The sequence below is a fragment of the Apis laboriosa genome, unplaced genomic scaffold (genome assembly GCF_014066325.1).
Source record: "Apis laboriosa isolate Shangri-la unplaced genomic scaffold, ASM1406632v1 scaffold9_cov152, whole genome shotgun sequence".
Lineage (NCBI taxonomy): Eukaryota > Metazoa > Arthropoda > Insecta > Hymenoptera > Apidae > Apis > Apis laboriosa.
In genome coordinates, this window is record NW_025224966.1 from 7,228,801 (window position 1) to 7,246,388 (window position 17,588).

Consider the following 17,588-nt stretch of genomic DNA (forward strand, 5'->3'; position numbering starts at 1 on the left):
AAAAAAGCGGACAACAACCACGGACAACTCCATTAAACCGTTCGTAATCGTAACAATCGAAAGGAAATTACTATTACTATAACCCCTCTCCCTGTCCAGGAACAAAAGTTTCCCTCGACTCGAGTCCACTAAAAATGATCCCCGCTTGTAACTCGTCCTATTCTCCTATTCTCTGGTAGGGCCGTAAACTCGGGCGTAAACACCTGTAGTGGAGAGCGGGGTGGCGGGCGTAAAAGCGCATTGTCCCCGGAGGAAGGGCGGAGAGGACGAAGGTAACGCGGAGGATCCGTCGGGGTTGTCGCGTGCACAATGCAACCGGCGGACGACACCGATGTAACCGATCGTTATTGCTACTTTATTGCTCGTAAATCGTGGCCACGGTCTGCGCATCCTGCCCATAGAAGGGCACGGGCATGGACGGGGTCCAGCGTATCTTTTAACGGTCGTCTCCACGGGCCGATGTCGCACTCTGTCTTCCCCCTTCTTCTCTCTCTCTCTCTCGACGTGTTTCCACGGGGAAACGAGCTTCCATTCCGCCGACCACCAACGAGAGGAAAGAATTTTAGACGAATCTTTCTCGTCTACCCGATAAGGAGAGACGAAATGCAAGTCTTGATACGATGATTTCAACTCTCGATCCTTGAGAAGAGAGGGTTGTTAATGTCCAATTGTTTTTGTATTTTTTGAATGATTATCTAAATATTCGATTTGTAGAAAAAAGAAAACGTTGTTCCACCTGGGAAGGGAAACGGAAAGCGGGGGATACGTTTTTACACAAACTTCCATTCGACACCTTTTAATCCAGATGGAAACAATTTGTCGCGTCAACGGGGTGGTTAACACCGGGCCAAGGGGTTTTCCACGTTTTGCACCGGAATTAACAGAAACGCTGGAATATCATTTCTACGGATGGCTGTCCGCCGTGGGAACGTATTAATACCGTCCGGTTGGAAGGGCTGCGCGTTCCCATTAAATAATTAACGTTGGACAGGTACTACGCCCTGCACCCAGCTTATTCGAAGTGAAATCGACCGTTTTCGGAGAGCGGATGCTCTCGTCTTTGTGCCGCTCGCCCGTGTCACCTGCGCGCTCCAAATTCGTGGGTGGAGTTTCTCATGGAACTTTATGACGATATATCCGCGTATATATCCAGAATCGATAAATCGAACCGAGATTTGGTTTAATTCCTCTCTACGTATTGGCACATTGTTATCCCGTACGAAGTAATGTTCGGCCAGAATGTTTCATTTGTAATTTTCATTCGGGGTGTATAATGGGATCGTGAGTGAATATTCTACGAATAAAAGCAAGAGGACTTTACTTATCGTATGTAATTCTTATACGCTATAATCGGTTATCCTATCGAATAACGAGGATCGATTAACTGATTATTATATTATAAAACGATAAACTGAAATTTGGTTTAATTCTTCTGTCATTACGAAATAATGTTCGAATGTTTCATTTGTAATTTTCATTCGGGAATATACAATGGGATCACGAGTGAAAAATATTGTATACGACGATTTTGAAGTGTGATCCGCGGGTAAAGTAAAAAGCAAGAGGACTTACCGTATATAATTCTCATACAAGACACTATAATCGGTTATTCCATCGAAATGGAATAAGGAAGATCGATTAACCGATTTCTCACGATTTTAACGGATTTTAATCGTTCAAAAAGAATCATTGAATCATACATCGCTTCATCCCCTTTCTGACGTCGCTCGACGATCAGATCTCCTTGTGACCGAGATGGCGCCTCGTGTCGCATAAAAATCCGTTGCGCGGGAAGTTCAATTCGATGTTATCTAACGGTGGTAGGCCGTCGGTGGAAACGAAGGAAGGGGGGAGGGGCAGGGAGGACCAGCCTCGGCCCAGCCATATAAATTACGTCCAGGATGTCGCCCGATGTAAATGCAATACAAATTGGACCGGGCTACTTATTATTATTCATTGGAGACATTTGTTAGCTTATCTGACGTCTCTCCTCCTCTCGCCTCTCCTCCCCGTTCCGCTCCACTTTTTCCTCCATTCGCTTCGTCCTCCGTTCTTCGTTTCTTTCTCTCGTCCCTTCCTTTTCAATTTGATTATTCGCTCTCTCTCTCTCTCTCTCTCTCTCTCTCTCTCTCTCTCTCTCTCTCTCTCTCTCTGTACGCAGATTCGATCGTGGCTCGAAACGCGAGTTTGTTGTTGATTATTACCTGTTAAATGCCTCCGCTAAAACGGACCCGGGACGCATTTAAATCGCGTTCATTTGCAAACCGAGGGGAGAGAGGGAGGAGAGACTTTGTAAACCGGCTGTCGCGCTCGATCGGAGTTATCTTTATTGTTCCTGGAAGGGATCGGTGAACGAGCGGAATATAAATTTATCCCGGGGCCCGATTCGAAACTGGCACCGGTGTTTCGACGATTTTCGCCCGAGTTACGAGACAGTTGCTCGATAACTCGAGGGATATAGGTCTTTCTACTTAGAGGATTTTTTCGAGGTTTCTCGCTTTATGGATTCTTTGTTCTTTTTTTTTTTTTTTTTTAAATTTTTTTTTTAGGGAGAGAGGAAGGAAGGGGAAGAAAAGAGCGTGCAGTTTGGATTCTTTGTTTGGTAATGTTAGAGGGGGGATGAAATTGTTTATCGTCATTTTGCGTTTTTGCATGCAAAAACAATTTTTGGATTTGGTCTTTCGAGAATTTTCTTTCTTCTTCGAATTCTTCGTTTCTTTTTTTTTTTTTTCTTCTTCTTTCTTGGATTTTAATATTATAGAGAGAAAGAAATTGTCGAAGTTCGTTTTTTTCGAAAGTAGATTCATTAAAAGCATTTCGATTCCGCATTTATTAATACTTTTATTTATTTATAGATAAAATTTGGAACAAATGGGAAGCTTTCAGACTTCTATTTTCGATATCCCAGACGCGTCGTTTCAAGAATTCCTCGATAAACAGAGAGAGAGAAAGAGAGAGAGCAATATTAACTCGATAAAACTTGGCTTAAATCGAAGCAGAAAGAATGGAAACGGGTCACGGTTACGGCAATTCTTAATATTTCCAAAGCGTGGAAAATAATATGGTATTGAAATTAGCCACGACAAAGGCACAGGTATAGTTAACTCGCATTTGAAATTCGAAAGCTTTGGAACATTAAGGGATACGAGGCACAAAGCGATCCTTCTCTTTTAACGAGATAAGTGTCACGAAAAACGTTTCCACGGAAAAATCTGTGAATATCTTATAGCCGTTGGGAAATTTTCTCGTCGAGCCGAAGGAACCACTCTATTCTACCGTCAAAGCGCCAAGGTCGTTTTAATTAATCTCTAGGAACTAGGCGAGGATCATTGTTGCTGCGCCGACGAAATCGCTTTGTTCCAAACGGATCGCCTCGAATAGCGGCTTGTGGTGGTCGAGGCCATTAAATGAAGTTAATTATCCCCCAATTACGATACGATACATCCCAGAATTCCACCTACAACGACGATTAACAGAGAACGAATTATTCCACGTTACGCAACGTCTTAATTGTGACTCGTACGCGGATGAATTAATCGATCTGTCGTTGCATATTCCTCCACATCCATTTCGCAGAATGCAAAACATTCGTATCCAATTATAAGAATACGAATTTTTCTAAAATTTTCTCTACGTTTCTTGTCTTATTCGTCTTTTTTCTTTCATTCAAAAAAAAAAAAAAAAAAAAAAAATGTAACGACACGTTTCTCGCGTCAAAGTTTCTGACGTTTAGTCGATAAATCCACCTGCCTCGAACAATATCACGTTAGACGAGACTTCATAATGCTACCTCCCTCTCCCCGCCTCTCGTTTTGCATGCAAAACGAGGAAAGATTCGGGGCAGCACCACAGGAAATTATTCAGTTCGACCATGCATGGAAATTGCTTCTGGCCGAGAGCACTCGTACGCAAAACGCGTGCCAACGCTATCCGCTGTTTCCTTCCACCTACTGTTTCGCGGTTTTCCCGTATACGGGAAACAGAAGAAACCGAATTTTATTCGAGCGCCACCAATTAAAATAATTAGCGCGGTGGCTGTTTCGATAAGTTTATATTGGAATAATCGGATCGGTTATTTTTAACCTCCATGGAGATCGATTGAAATGTATCGACATGAATAAACGAATATATGAATTTTTAATAAATGAACCACGTACGGAGTGATATACGGAGTCGATTTTTCTTTTTTGGAAATATTGCTAATTTAATTTGAAAAAAAAAAAAATAATTAAAATCATAAATTTTTACAAGTACAAGCGAATCTCTTTTGTTTAAAACTTGGGACCAAGTGCGTCGTGTATAAATAAAAAAAAGAGAAGAAAAGAAACGAGTTGATACATTCTCTTAATCGCAATAATAATATTTCTTAAAAATTGGCGCATACAGCTTTCTTTATATCCGTTCTCCAATTACAAAAGAATGTTATAAATTCAAATGTTGGTTATCTCGGAACGGAAAGATTTTTTCGAAACGAGTTGTAATTTCAACTTTTATCACGGGAGCATAAAGCAACTGGTGGAGAAATAAATTATAAAATATATTGGGGATAATTGGCCCTGTCGCGTAATTGGGACTGTCGCGATAGAACGTTACCGAAGTGAGAAAAAGCCGAAATGGATTCCGCGAAGGGGTCGGCCGAGGAAATTGCAGTCGAGTCGAGGTAGCCGAAGAAACGTTCGAATCATCGGCCAAGGAAAACCGGATTGTTACCAATTAAACGATTCCAAACGATCCACCCTACCTCCTATAATTTAGATTTAACTTCGCAATTATGCTGGTAAATCGCGCTTTTAATTACGCCTTCTCGGCTTAGCCGCATCCCCCCACTCTCGCCGCATCAAAACACTGGGGGGGCTGCATGAGTCTCATCTTTCTTTGAGCTGAAATTATTTTCTTGGGATAATTCGACCAACTTGTTTCTCGAGATATTATCTCGTCGTCCCGTCCGGAGTGGCGTTACTCATCGTGAAAATGGATCTTCCTCCCTTGGACAAGAGATGCTCCACAAAGATGCGTGGAGCAATTTTACGTTTTAAATGGAAAGGGCCCTTCTTCTTCTTCTTCTTCTTCTTCTTGTGTTTTTAAATGAGCTCGAACGTTTCTATTATGTAATTAGTTTGCATAATAATAAAACGAGTGGAATTTACACTCGAACGGAGTCGAAGGAGCTTTCCACTTGGAGCAAATGCAAATCGTGCATTAAGAGAGAATCTTCAAATTGTCGAAGAGAAGATTCGAGGATATTTATTGCTTACAATATATTTGTCATATTTATGGAGAAATAGTAAAAGTTTATTGGATTCTCTTTTTTTTTTTTTCTGTGATATTTTTGTAAATTAAATATCAATTAAAATAAGGATATCGGAGAGGATAAAGAGATAATAATTTTCCAACTGATTTTCAACGCGATGTTATTCGATATAAATTTAGATATTTAAATTAATCCATCTTGCGCCCGGTATTTTGCAACATTGTTATTAAGTAAAACAGAGACCGTTCGGACGAGTTAATTTTAATGCAGTAATTGAGATATTTTATTGGCACCGGTATTATCGTTAGCACCGATGCGGAAGGTAATAAAATTTCATGGTAAGTTAAATCACTTTATGACCGGCGTTATTTGGCTTCCTGTTTATGAAAGCTGCAAAATCAATACGTGTACGTGCTAAATATATCTTGGGGATTGCCGTTAATAAGGAAAAATGCTTTGGTCAAAATTACGTTACGTAAGCCCGGATAAATGTTGCGGTATTCCACCCTCTGGATGAAATATCAGAGGTTTATGATTGCGATGTTTATCTTTTTTTTTTTTTTTTTAAATTGAAAATTTGGAAAATTTATAGACCGCGCAAGGATTGAAATTGAAACTTATTTATTATTACGTCGGTCACAAACGATTGAATTGATATTTATAAAAATTTCATAAACTGGTTATTTTTCAAATTGGCCTGTATTCACATTGGTTGAATGAAAATGAATCGCACAAACACGATATTCGTTTATTTTTCTTCATAATTTTCCTCTACACTTGCGTGTTCGTTCTACGTGAGAGTATTTGTCTGGAAAATAAACCGCTAGAAGTTTTATAAAAAAAAATTATTTAAAAAGAGTTCATTGCGGAGAAGCTGAAAATTTGGAAAAAATTGTTTAAAAGAATTCGTTGCAAAAAAATTACTCGAAAGAATTTATTTTTCAACTCTCTTGAAACTTTGCGAAAATTGCGCATAACGATTCGGAAAAAAAAGAAGATAGCTTTCTTATGAAAATTTATAAAATTTCCCAACAAAGAAATATAACGTAGAGAATGATTTTCTTCGCAAATCCTGTTACAAATTCAATCCAATCAACTACGAAACTACAAAGATCCATTATATTAATTAAAATTAAAAAACCAAGAAGAGCGAAAAACCATACGATTGAAATGGGAAAAGAGTTTTTCTCTGAAGAAAATGTTGTGCCTTTTTTTATTTTGATTCCATGATACAACGTAGAAAGCTACCTATCGAACGTTCAAAAGAGATCGTGGCGTTCATGAGAGTGCATACTTTAATCACATTATCCTTTCTAAAGAGGAAGTCCGTTCCGGAGAGAGGAAATTCATCCCCTTTTTCCCCATCCCCATGTTGCCCGAAAGGGATCGGGTCCGCTAATTAAAGTAACTCGAATGTGCAACGCTTACATAATAATATGATTACAAATACCAACCAAATTGGAAGAAATTATTCGAGAGAATAATCGGGATATTTAACGAGTTCATTAGATAATTAACGAGACATCGTGAATTGTAGACTCGTTATAGTCTCGTTCTTTCTTCTCGTCTCACTTCGTTCTTAAAAACAAATTCAAAATCGTTTACAAAAATATTATCATTTCATTTGATGAATAAAGTATTTTCAATTTACAAACGAAACGATAACGATTCCTCGAATTATCCAATCCTCCAATAAAATTCCACCTTCAAAACCACCACGCATATCCCTTCTCGATTCTCTCTCTCTCTCTCTCTCTCTCTACCCTACAACCATAAACGTAACGCGATTGAAAAGAATTCGAAATTGAAAGCGGCCGATCGTTAATAGGGGAGGAAGAGGGAGGAGGGTTGGATACGCTCGGTCGTTTGAAAGTCCAGATTTCCAATCCGCGGCTATACACTCGAGGATAGATCGCTAATCCTCTCTGCCTTCCAACGTGGAACGAGAGGGAAACACAATCTCTCCTCCTTCCCTGTCCTGGCCATTCTTCGCTCCTTAAGGGCGCGCGGAACGCAGAAATGGCAGAGTGGAAACGGGAAATTGTCGGCACTCGATCCACCTCGGACGTAAACGAAGACGTAGTGAGGCGTGCAATGATCAAGTATATCTTGGAAAAGATTAACGACCGGCCGAGAATAAGAGAGAGAGAGAGAGAGAGAGAGAGAGAAGAGAGAGGCGGTCGAGAGAGGAACGACAAGAAGAGAGTCGAGGAGGGCCAATTACGGCCGTCTCTCCGATCCGTCTCGCCTCGATTTCGACTCGATTCCCCGATTTAATCGAAGTTCGACGGGGGCCACGGACGCTGCCAACTTGGGCGCAGAAAATGTCTAGAAAGTTAGGCCGTCCTCCCCTCCCCTCCTCTCCTCTCGGCAGCATCCCTTCGAATCTGAATGCGGAATACGGGGGTTTGACGGAGGAAGTTGTTGGTGCATTGGAGATCTTGCAATTAAAAGTTATGGTCTCTCTATCTCTCTCTCTCTCTTCTTTGATTTTTTGGGATAGAGTGCAGGATGGAGGATGATTGGAATCTTGGATAGTTGTTGCGTGGATCCTTTGTGAATACGCGATGACCGAAAAAATTTATCTGCTACAGCATCTCGGTATATTTTGTGCAAATAGATCTAGTTTCTGGATTCGTCAGAGGATATATTTGGGTTTTAGTGAAAGGATCAAGATAAATTGGGATTGATGTCTCTTTATAAAGATCGATGGTCGGATCTTGAAGAGGGGAGTTTTGGGAACTTGGGAGTAGATTTGTCATTGTTACTCTGTGTCTTGGGATGGTTTAAGAATAAAGGATGGTGGGACTGGATCGTGGATAAGATAGAGAAGATTCTTCTAAGATTCTTATAATAAAATAATTTTTTCGTTCGATAACGTTGCATAAATTAAACGCAAGATTATTTAAGTATACTCCCCTCAGAGTCGTGAGATTATTTATTCCATCAAACTTCATCCGAGACTTCGTCCAAGATCAATTTAAAAGTTCGATAAGCAATGATTAGCGGATAAATTTGATTCAAAGTATTCTTGGCGGGTATCGATGGAATATCAAACGAGAATACAAGCGAATACACAATCGTAGCTCAAAAATAATCTCACAAGCGATGTCGTTCGAAGGACGAACTTCTCAACTCTTGAAAACTGTTTCAATTTTTCATATAAAACTTCTTTCTCAATTATCTCAATTATCGAATTAAAATTAATACCAAGAGATAGTTGCCAAAATAAATAAGATCAAGTCTCGTTACTTTTTAAACACGTAAAAGATTCGATTGCGCAACACCACCATTGCACACGATCGTTTGCCACTTGTTAGACGCATGTCTTGATATTGTTCGAAAGGAGTTTCGCTCGTTCCATTATCGCGAGCACGTAAAGGTGGAGACTTCCGTGGAACTTGTGGAATTCCAGACTGGCTCTTATCAGGCCATGAAAACGAAGTACAGTTTCTAAACGATCCTGACGGCGCCAACCCCTTTGGTTATACTAATTTTATGGAATGCTTGACCCTCGTATCATTTTAACCGGTTGCAGCTCTCCGATGCTTTGCGAAAATTTAAGGAACATTGCTGGAACAATTTCTGAAGCGAATCGAAAGATCTTTTCGCGATTGGAAATTCGAAGGACATGAAAAAGTTTAAAGAAATTTTTTTCTCGAAGAGAAGAGAAAAGAGAAGAGTGAGCAAAACTGAAATATTTCGATAATTTCCTGCAATCATTTTTCTCGTTTCTATGAACCCTGATCTCGCCAAACTCACATGGACGAGAGGAAGGATAAAAATCGTCGTTTAGGTGAACGAACGCCTCGACGAAAGGAGAAACGAGAGAGAGGAAACAAGAGGTTTGGTGTGAAAAAACAGGAGAGGGAGAGAGAGAGAAAGGAAGTTGAAGAAGTAAGAGGATATATCGGAATAGCTAATAAGGAGATGGGTAGCGCAGTCGAGCGCACCTGTCCCCCGTGTTGTAACAAGAAGAGAGGGAAGGAACGTTTGTATCAAAGGGGATCGCGGCACGGCCGAGTGTGTCCATTTGTTTTCGACCTTCCCTAATGATCGTTAAGGGCCAATAAATATTTCGCGGCGGAAAGAGCCTCTCTCGCGGAGGCGCGATAAAACATTTTCTAGTTTATATGCTAATATCAGCCTCTAAGTGGGTTTCGCGTGAGAGAGTCCCCCTTCGACGAGATCCTTGGATCCTCTTTGCTTCTCTCCCCTCCTGGTGTATCGTGACGCGGAATTTTTTTTTTTTTTTCTTTTCTTTTTTTGCGGAATCTTTGGAAGGAAGAACGGCGGAGAGTTGGAGAGGGAGGGAAGGGGGAGGAGCTTCGTTAGGACGGCTCGAAGGGGGCGCGTAAATGGCGAGGAGGATTCGAGTATTGCGGTTGTTGATAAAATTGTGAAAGGGGTTTGATTTAACGTTGCAATGTTGGTGAATGATTTTTATGGAAGACGATGCTCTTATGCTTTGGAGAGGTTTGAGAAGTGGATATTATAATTGGAATGTGTGTTTGGGTGATTGTTGATTAATCAATGGCGGTATTTTAAAATGGTGTATTTTATTCATTGGATATATATGTGTTTTATGGAATTTTATAGAATTACTTTTTCTCGAGAGTTAGTTTAATCGTGATTGAACGAGGGAAATGCAAAAGGCAGAAATAATATCGATTATTTATTTTCTTCGCGATTGTCGTTCAAGCTCGATGAAGATCGAAAACGATACGAGGATGTAATTGGATTTTCTTTTTCACCTTCTTCTCGGAATATCTTCTATTTTCGCGGGAATGGGTTGAAATCGAAATGAGAGAGTATGATCGATTGACGTCGAATATTTCACGATGTTTCGCGTGAAATGGGGGGGAAAGGAATCGCGATCGAAGTATTTTTTCCAATAAATTGCTGAAACGAATAGCATCAAATTCTAAGATTCCAAAGTTTCATTATACTTTCATTAAAATTTATATGAATATTCGCATCCACAAAAATTAAAACAGGAATAAAATTTTCACTTTTATCAAAGAGAATTTATTACGATTTATACATTTTCGTAACTTATCACGGGTCTATCCACCGTGCGAAACAGTGAAATTATAAACTAAAACGGGGATCGTAATTCACGAAGAAGCGGCTTGTCGTGCAAAGAGACAATAAAAAAAGAAGAAAAAGAAGAAGAAGAAGAAGAAGAAAAAGAAAACTGGTTCTTTTGTGAGAAACGCGTATATCTGCTCGCATAAATCTGTCGCTTAAGTGGAGTCTCTTATTTCAGTGTACACGTTATGCTCGTAGCAGCAGCGTGCTCGTGTCACGGCTACGCAAATAAACTTTAAGCTCTTCGAGGAGGGAATTATTTCGCGTATTCCTTTCCCGTGGGACGTTTAATCCGCGCATCGTCATTTGCGATAATTGAAGATTTGTATCTACGTCGACTTAGTAGTTATCTCTCTCTCTTTCTCTCTCTTCCCCTTATTTTCTGTTTTCTTTTTTTTTTTTTTTTTCTTTTTTTTGAATTAAAAAGCAAATTCGGTGAATTGTCGCGTGGAAAGAAGCTAATCTTCTTTGGGCCAATTGAATTACGCGGAATTAAATTTCGTAAAAGGGAATTGTTTGAGGATTGTTATCGCGATGAAATAGTACGAAATTGGAGAAATTAAAAGATGAAATATAATTTTATTTCGTTTCTAATTTTAGTGGTGTATTTCAATTTTTATAGGAACGAGAAATATTCGAGTAATTTATTTAAAATGATAGAATATGGTACTTTTTGTATCATTTATTTTATTATGTTTATTATTTAAATATATTTTAATGTTAAGTAAAAATTGAAGATTCGTATTATTATCTTTAAAAAAAGATCTAGTATCTAAATGTTCGAAAGACTAATTCGCAAACAAGAAATTTATCAAGTCGAAACAACGAATAACATATTCAATTTCGTAATAACTATTTCATACTATTTCATAATATTTCATAAGATTACGAATTAAAAAAATATTCCGCAATCGTACGATTATGATTAGTTTCTTTTGAAAAAACATTTCGAGGCGAGCAATTACAGTAAAAAGATATATCTCGTCCATCGTCTCAAGATAGTAACTTCGAATCTAATATTTATCAGTAATGTTACCACTGCCCGTATCGACAACTAATTATTCAGAGTAAATTATAAAAATTATAAATTGTGTTCGTTGTTATTCATTTATCGACGATATTCTTTATCTCTCGCGTGAAAATATTTTTCGTTACGTCTCGTCTCGTTTATATAAAAGAAAACGTTGCAAAACATTTGATATCACATGGAAATTAATTAAATTTAAGAAGCGGTCGTGTTGGGAATTATAATTCAATTTTGTTCGTTTAATGTATGGAACACGTGAAGTGATTACGCTCGATCAGATAAAGTAATAGCGAGTTAATTGAGACAGATTGTGGCCAAGTTTCCTCAACTTATCGATATTTTGTTTGTAACGTAGAAGATTAATTTCGAAATTTTATAGAGTAATCAGTTTTTAAAAATGACGATTGAAAAAATTCTGAAACTAATATAACATCTTCTCTCCAGAATCTGAATCACGTACGATTCAATTAAAAAAGAAAAAGAACACCTTTTATCCATAAAATTTTCAAATAATTGGAAACAAAAAATAAATTGTAAGAATCTTAATAAACCAGAGTTAAGAATTAAGATTTCTCTGGCAAATAAATTCAAATAATCTGGAATAATTTATTCTACGAAGGCACAAAATTCCAAGTTTCATTTTAACAAGGAAAAAAGAAATATTGTCTCAAGGGGTTAAAAGCAAAAAAGAATCGGATAAAGTACAATGTCAAGCCTAATTAGAAACACGTTCTTTCTTTCTACTTACTTTTAAATAAAAAAATATCACCTCCTCTTAGACCTTAACAAGGCAAGAGTGATTCGATTCGCTCTGGGATGCCAAAACCTTCCTCGTCCCGCGCTCTACGCGCTGAATCGCGCGCGTTCCGCTTCGATCCGCTCGCTGGCGTGTCGCCAACCATCTCGCGGCGTATTTTCAGGATGGCATAACATAAAGCCGAAGATTTATAACGGCGATGCGACCGAATGTGTGTTTCTCGACCGCCTTCGGGCCGCCTTGCGAGGCCCACCGAGATCAGAGATCGCCAATAAAACTTTGATCTACGGCTTGCACCTACCACGACCGCTTTCACCTGTCATTTCTCTCGAAAGCTTCGAGAAGAACGCGATCCACCCCTGTTGAAAATCTGCTGCCAAGAAGAAACTCGAGGAATTGTAGTCAAATTGCCAATTCGAATGAAAGTTTGAATTAACTCTCTTATATTCCTATATGTCTGTCTAGGGATTTAAGATATGTGAGTTAAAATTCGTTTTCTTTTTCTGAAAATTGATTTATTATTCTGAGGGATTAAATTCTTTTTATAAAAATTATTTTATATATATATATATATATATAGAATATATATAGAAATAGTAAGAACAGCAGTATAATAAAATCCTTACACGATGGTTTAAAGAGGTCACGGGTTCGATTCTCGTGTAAGGTCTTTGGCTTATTGAAAAAGAGTTTCATTGTTCGTCGACGAGAATAAAACACAGCAATAATAAAGAATGGATTATTGATGAGATTTTATATCGCGACCTAATTACAAAATTGCAGATTTGTCTAAAATTATCGATAAATATGAGAAGAAATAGATTTCGTAATTATAGATTGGAATGAAGGATATGGATAAGATTATAATTGAAGTAGAAGACTTGTATGTTCGACTAAATCGGTTCCACTGATATCTCTAATCTTAGATTCTATCTTTAACGGTGCTTCACTTTAAATATATATCAACATTAACGTGGAAATTATTTATTTCCAGACGGTTAAACGATACCATCATTTATCATTAACAAGAATTGAAAAATATTAAATGATATCAGTCAAAATAACATGTGTATTGAACATGTCAATTTAATTGATGATCATTTCAAGTTATACTTATTACTATTCAATTCATCTTTTCCTGTACATGTACGGACGTAATGAAACGCACGATTTTTAAATAATAAATTTAATCAAATGTTTTTAATTATAAATTTTCTCTATTGATTGTAAGAAAATATTGATATTAATAGTATTTGATATTTATTTGAAAATTTTCCTTGTGTCTTCAACGTGGCCCATTAGCTCAGTAGGTTAGAGCGTCGTGCTAATAACGCGAAGGTCGTGGGTTCGATCCCCCCATGGGCCAAGTTTTTTTTTTAACGTCGAATAATGATTCCTATACATTAAGAAAACATATGTCGATTCTTTTTTTTAAAAAACACCAATCATCCTTCGCTTCCTTTTTGCGTCAAAATTCGATAAGAAACTTTGAAGAAGTATATCCAAGCATTCGTCAACAGAAATCTAATTAATTCCAATCTAATTTCTTTTCTGCACGAAGAAATCAATATTCTTTTCTTTTCTCTATAAAAAAAACAATCCAATAAATACATAATTTATCCAATTAACGCAATTTAAATTTTTCTATGAAACGACAAATATAAATTCATCATAGTCTTGAAAGAATCTACAATAGTTTTGATTCTACGAAACTAGAAAAAAAGAATCTATACAAAATTTAGGAAAAATTTTCGAAAGAAAGATTGGAAAAATAAAAGAGAACGTCGATCCTGCCAGGATTCGAACCTGGAATCTTCTGATCCGTAGTCAGACGCGTTATCCGTTGCGCCACAGGACCTTGCGATTCTGAGATTTACAGTTTCTGGTTCTGGCCAATTCCCTTGCGAATATTTCCTTCGGTTAAATATACGAAACATTCTTTTTCCAAGTTTAACCCCGTTTAAACCTGTGAATCATAAATACAAAGCCGACAAAATAAAATAAACTTTTCATCGTGGAGAAAATTTAACGACAATCGTTAAAGCTTTACTACGAACGTAATACTCCATACGAAATGATATTTCGCAAGTTTTGAATATTGCTATATTGTTTCCAGTTTCGTCGCCGTGATTTGAACTTTCATCTGCTGTCGTTTCGTTTCATTGCGCAAATTAAAAATTCGCAAATCGTATCACGGAAGCTGAATAGAAACGAAATTCTGTTTGGACAATTTTTTGTTCCAATGTCGGTTTGCATATGATTTTGCAAATTAATATCATTATGCAGTGGTAACGTTGTAAATAACGAAAAAAGGAAAGTATTATAAATGATAGAGGATGAATGATTTTACGAATACATCTAATACACCTCATTATTCACCATAATATTAATATCATTCGAATAAAAATATATATATATATTTCATTGTGATAAAATCAAAATATCATTAAAAACAATTGCAAAAGGTATTTGCTCGTATGGCTTCTCTAGAAATTACACAACTTGTTCGATCACCACGCCCATGCCAATCAAATTCAACCAATAATTAAACACGCCAATAAATTAACGACTAATAACGCGACAATTAACGTCAACCATTGTTAGCATCCCCGCATTGTTATCTCAAAGATCAAATTCTATACGGCGCTCTACAAATCTCTCTCTCCGCATACGTGCATACACTCTGTCTCGAATCACCCTCTTTATTCCCGCGTGCACGTTATATCAAAAGCATTGTGTGTCTCGTTAACCACGCTAATGATCATTAATCCACGCCCACGATAAATTCTCGCAAGGGAAGAAGTGTGAAGAAGAAACAAGATGGAGGATTTGAGAAATTTTGCAACCTCCTCTCCCCTTCTCGACTAATAAAATATTTTCTCCCTTAAGCATCTGGAATTTTCTCCATCCACAAACTTTCCCTTCCCTTTTGTCGGAAGGACCATTCGATTTCTCGATTATTTGTGAAATCTGATCTTCAAAATCTCGACGAGTATTTCACAGAGTGTACCATTTGTCAAGGAAATTGAAAAGAGAGACAGAGCAGCGCTCCGCTCGAAAACATTTTAAACGTTCTGGAGAAAGAAAAACTGATTCTATAAAAGCGAATAGGAAGCCGGTGGTCGAGAAAGGGTTAACAAGGCCCGGTTCATCGATCTCGAATCTCGATGCGCCCTCCATCGTCACGAGTTTCTCGTTCTCCCGCGAGCCTCTCCTCGCAGACGCCGGTTTTAAGATCCACGACACGAATAACACGTTCAACACGTGACCGGTCGCGGCTTCATCGGTTCACCATGTCCTCGTCCGACACGACGAGCCTTGTTTTTACAGAAGCTTGGCGTCGAACGTGTCGCCTTTCTCAATTATCTAAGATTATTGAAGTTAACACGATTTTCTAAACTGTTGATTAAACGTGAAACGTTAAAAAAAAAAAGAAAATTAAATCGACTTCGAAAGGAAAGGAAACGTAATTTGTACTCTTTCTTTCTTGGAATTATATAATGATCAATGCAGTTGGTTACTTTTTAAGAGAAGAATGTTTTATCGTAATTATCACTACGAAAAATGAGGAGGTTAGATAAGATTCGTACTCCTCTTTGAACTCGTTCGATCGAATCCTTCTTCTTCGAGACGTAATTAATTTTCCACGAATATTTCAGCTTCCGGTCTTCACCGGTGTTTAATACATCTGGATGTCGAAAGGGAGGGAGGATGTTGGACGTCCGTGGAAACTTGAATCGTAAAAGTTTAATGGCGTTACGAGGGCGAAGGCACGCGCATGAATCGAAATCGATACGCTGCAACCCTCCCCCCCGACTTACCTTGATTCCCGCCAATCTGTCGCGCGGCGCAGCTCTTTTCCCGTTCCCCTAATTGGATCTAAAAGTAATCGAAGAGCGCATCTTTCCTGTTGAAGTTTCTCGTTAGAGGAATTCTGGATAATCGAATTCGTGGATTAACACGTTAAATTCTTTCAGAAGGAGAACGAGACTTATCTCGAGGAAATTTTAGGATGATAGAATTTAGATGCTTGTTGTTACATGGATGGAAAAATATATAATATGGAAAGTAGACGATATATATTGATGGCTAAGGAAATTTGAATATTGGAATATTTCACAGGAGATTTAAATTTTAAGTGGGCGGAGATTCGAGAAATCTTGAGACATTTATTTCTAATGTTCACTTTATTAAATGTAAAAACAATTGAGAAATGAAAAGATTGCGATATAGCAAAAGAAGTTTATGGATTCTCGGATTACTAAATACGAGACGTGTTGGGATACACCGACATTGCAATGGTATTATCCGCAGTCAGAGTTCGCCCGAGCATGTAATATTTAAGAAAGCAAGGTAAAACTAGCCTTTCTGTATTTTTATGAACAATTCACGACTCTTTTCCAAAGGTTCCATGACTTCGAGTAATTGCATAAGTAATCCTCCGTTCAAGAAATTACACAGTTTTTAGATTACATTACACAGCCTCGACTCTACTGTTATATTATTCCGTTCTTAAAGTACATCCTACTTTACAACTCGCAAGTTTTCGAAATAATCCATCTTCCTTTTGAAAGAGAATTGGAAAATATATCTCTCATTTTCAAATTAAGAAATTTGCCTCGATCCTTGGTATTTTCGAATTCATCCAATCGTTATTAATATACATCGCAATATTATTTCAATAAAATACGAATTTTCAATACGAATATTATCTGACGAAAATAAGAAAAAGAGGAAGAAAAATTGTTCATCAACGTTGAATGCGAAACAAGCTTGCCACCAAACTTTCCAAAGCAAAGATTTGGAAAAGTCGTTCGATTTCAAAAGGAAGCACCCTCCACCGTTTTCATCCCCCTAAAAGGAGAACGGCCACTTGGCGAGCGGAGCGTGGAATTTTTTTCTTTCCAACTTCGGCTTTAATTTCAGCCCGAAAGACTTGGCGGACAAAGTTTCGAGTAGGCGAAAAACGGGCGCAAAGTACGACGAGGACGAGGCCGGAAGGAAGGAAGGAAGGAAGGAAGGAAGGAAGGAAGGAAGAGGGGGGGGCCCAAGTTTCGTTTGAACGGTCTCTCTTACGGCGGAACCGGGGTGAAGTTATTTGAGAACCGGCTCGAGATTTCTTCATTATTGCGCTTTTAATGAACTTTAAAATATATTTCGCGATCACGATCCCCCATTGGCGAGAAAAGGCCTAGAAAACGGATTTTGAACGTGGATTACGTTAACTTCGGCGAAACTCGTTTCGACAATTGGCCTTTTGAAACGTTGAAACTTGTTATATATAATATAATATGTTATATATAATATAAATTGTTATATATAATATAATGTTATATATATATATATAATATATATATAATATAAATCGTATGTCGGAGTAGTATAAAATTAATATATCATAGTAGCATCACACGTCAAAAATGAAACAATAAATTTTGATTTATTGTTTTAAATAGTACTCG

General features: G+C 37.8%; 2 non-coding genes across 2 annotated transcripts; one reads left to right on the forward strand and one right to left on the reverse strand.

The window, feature by feature from the left end:
• Positions 1–13,418: 13,418 nt before the first annotated feature.
• Positions 13,419–13,492, forward strand: Trnai-aau. The gene has a single exon. It is a non-coding gene; the product is annotated as a tRNA-Ile (tRNA).
• Positions 13,493–13,911: 419 nt separating this feature from the next.
• Positions 13,912–13,984, reverse strand: Trnar-acg. The gene has a single exon. It is a non-coding gene; the product is annotated as a tRNA-Arg (tRNA).
• Between the last annotated feature and the right edge of the window lie 3,604 nt (positions 13,985–17,588).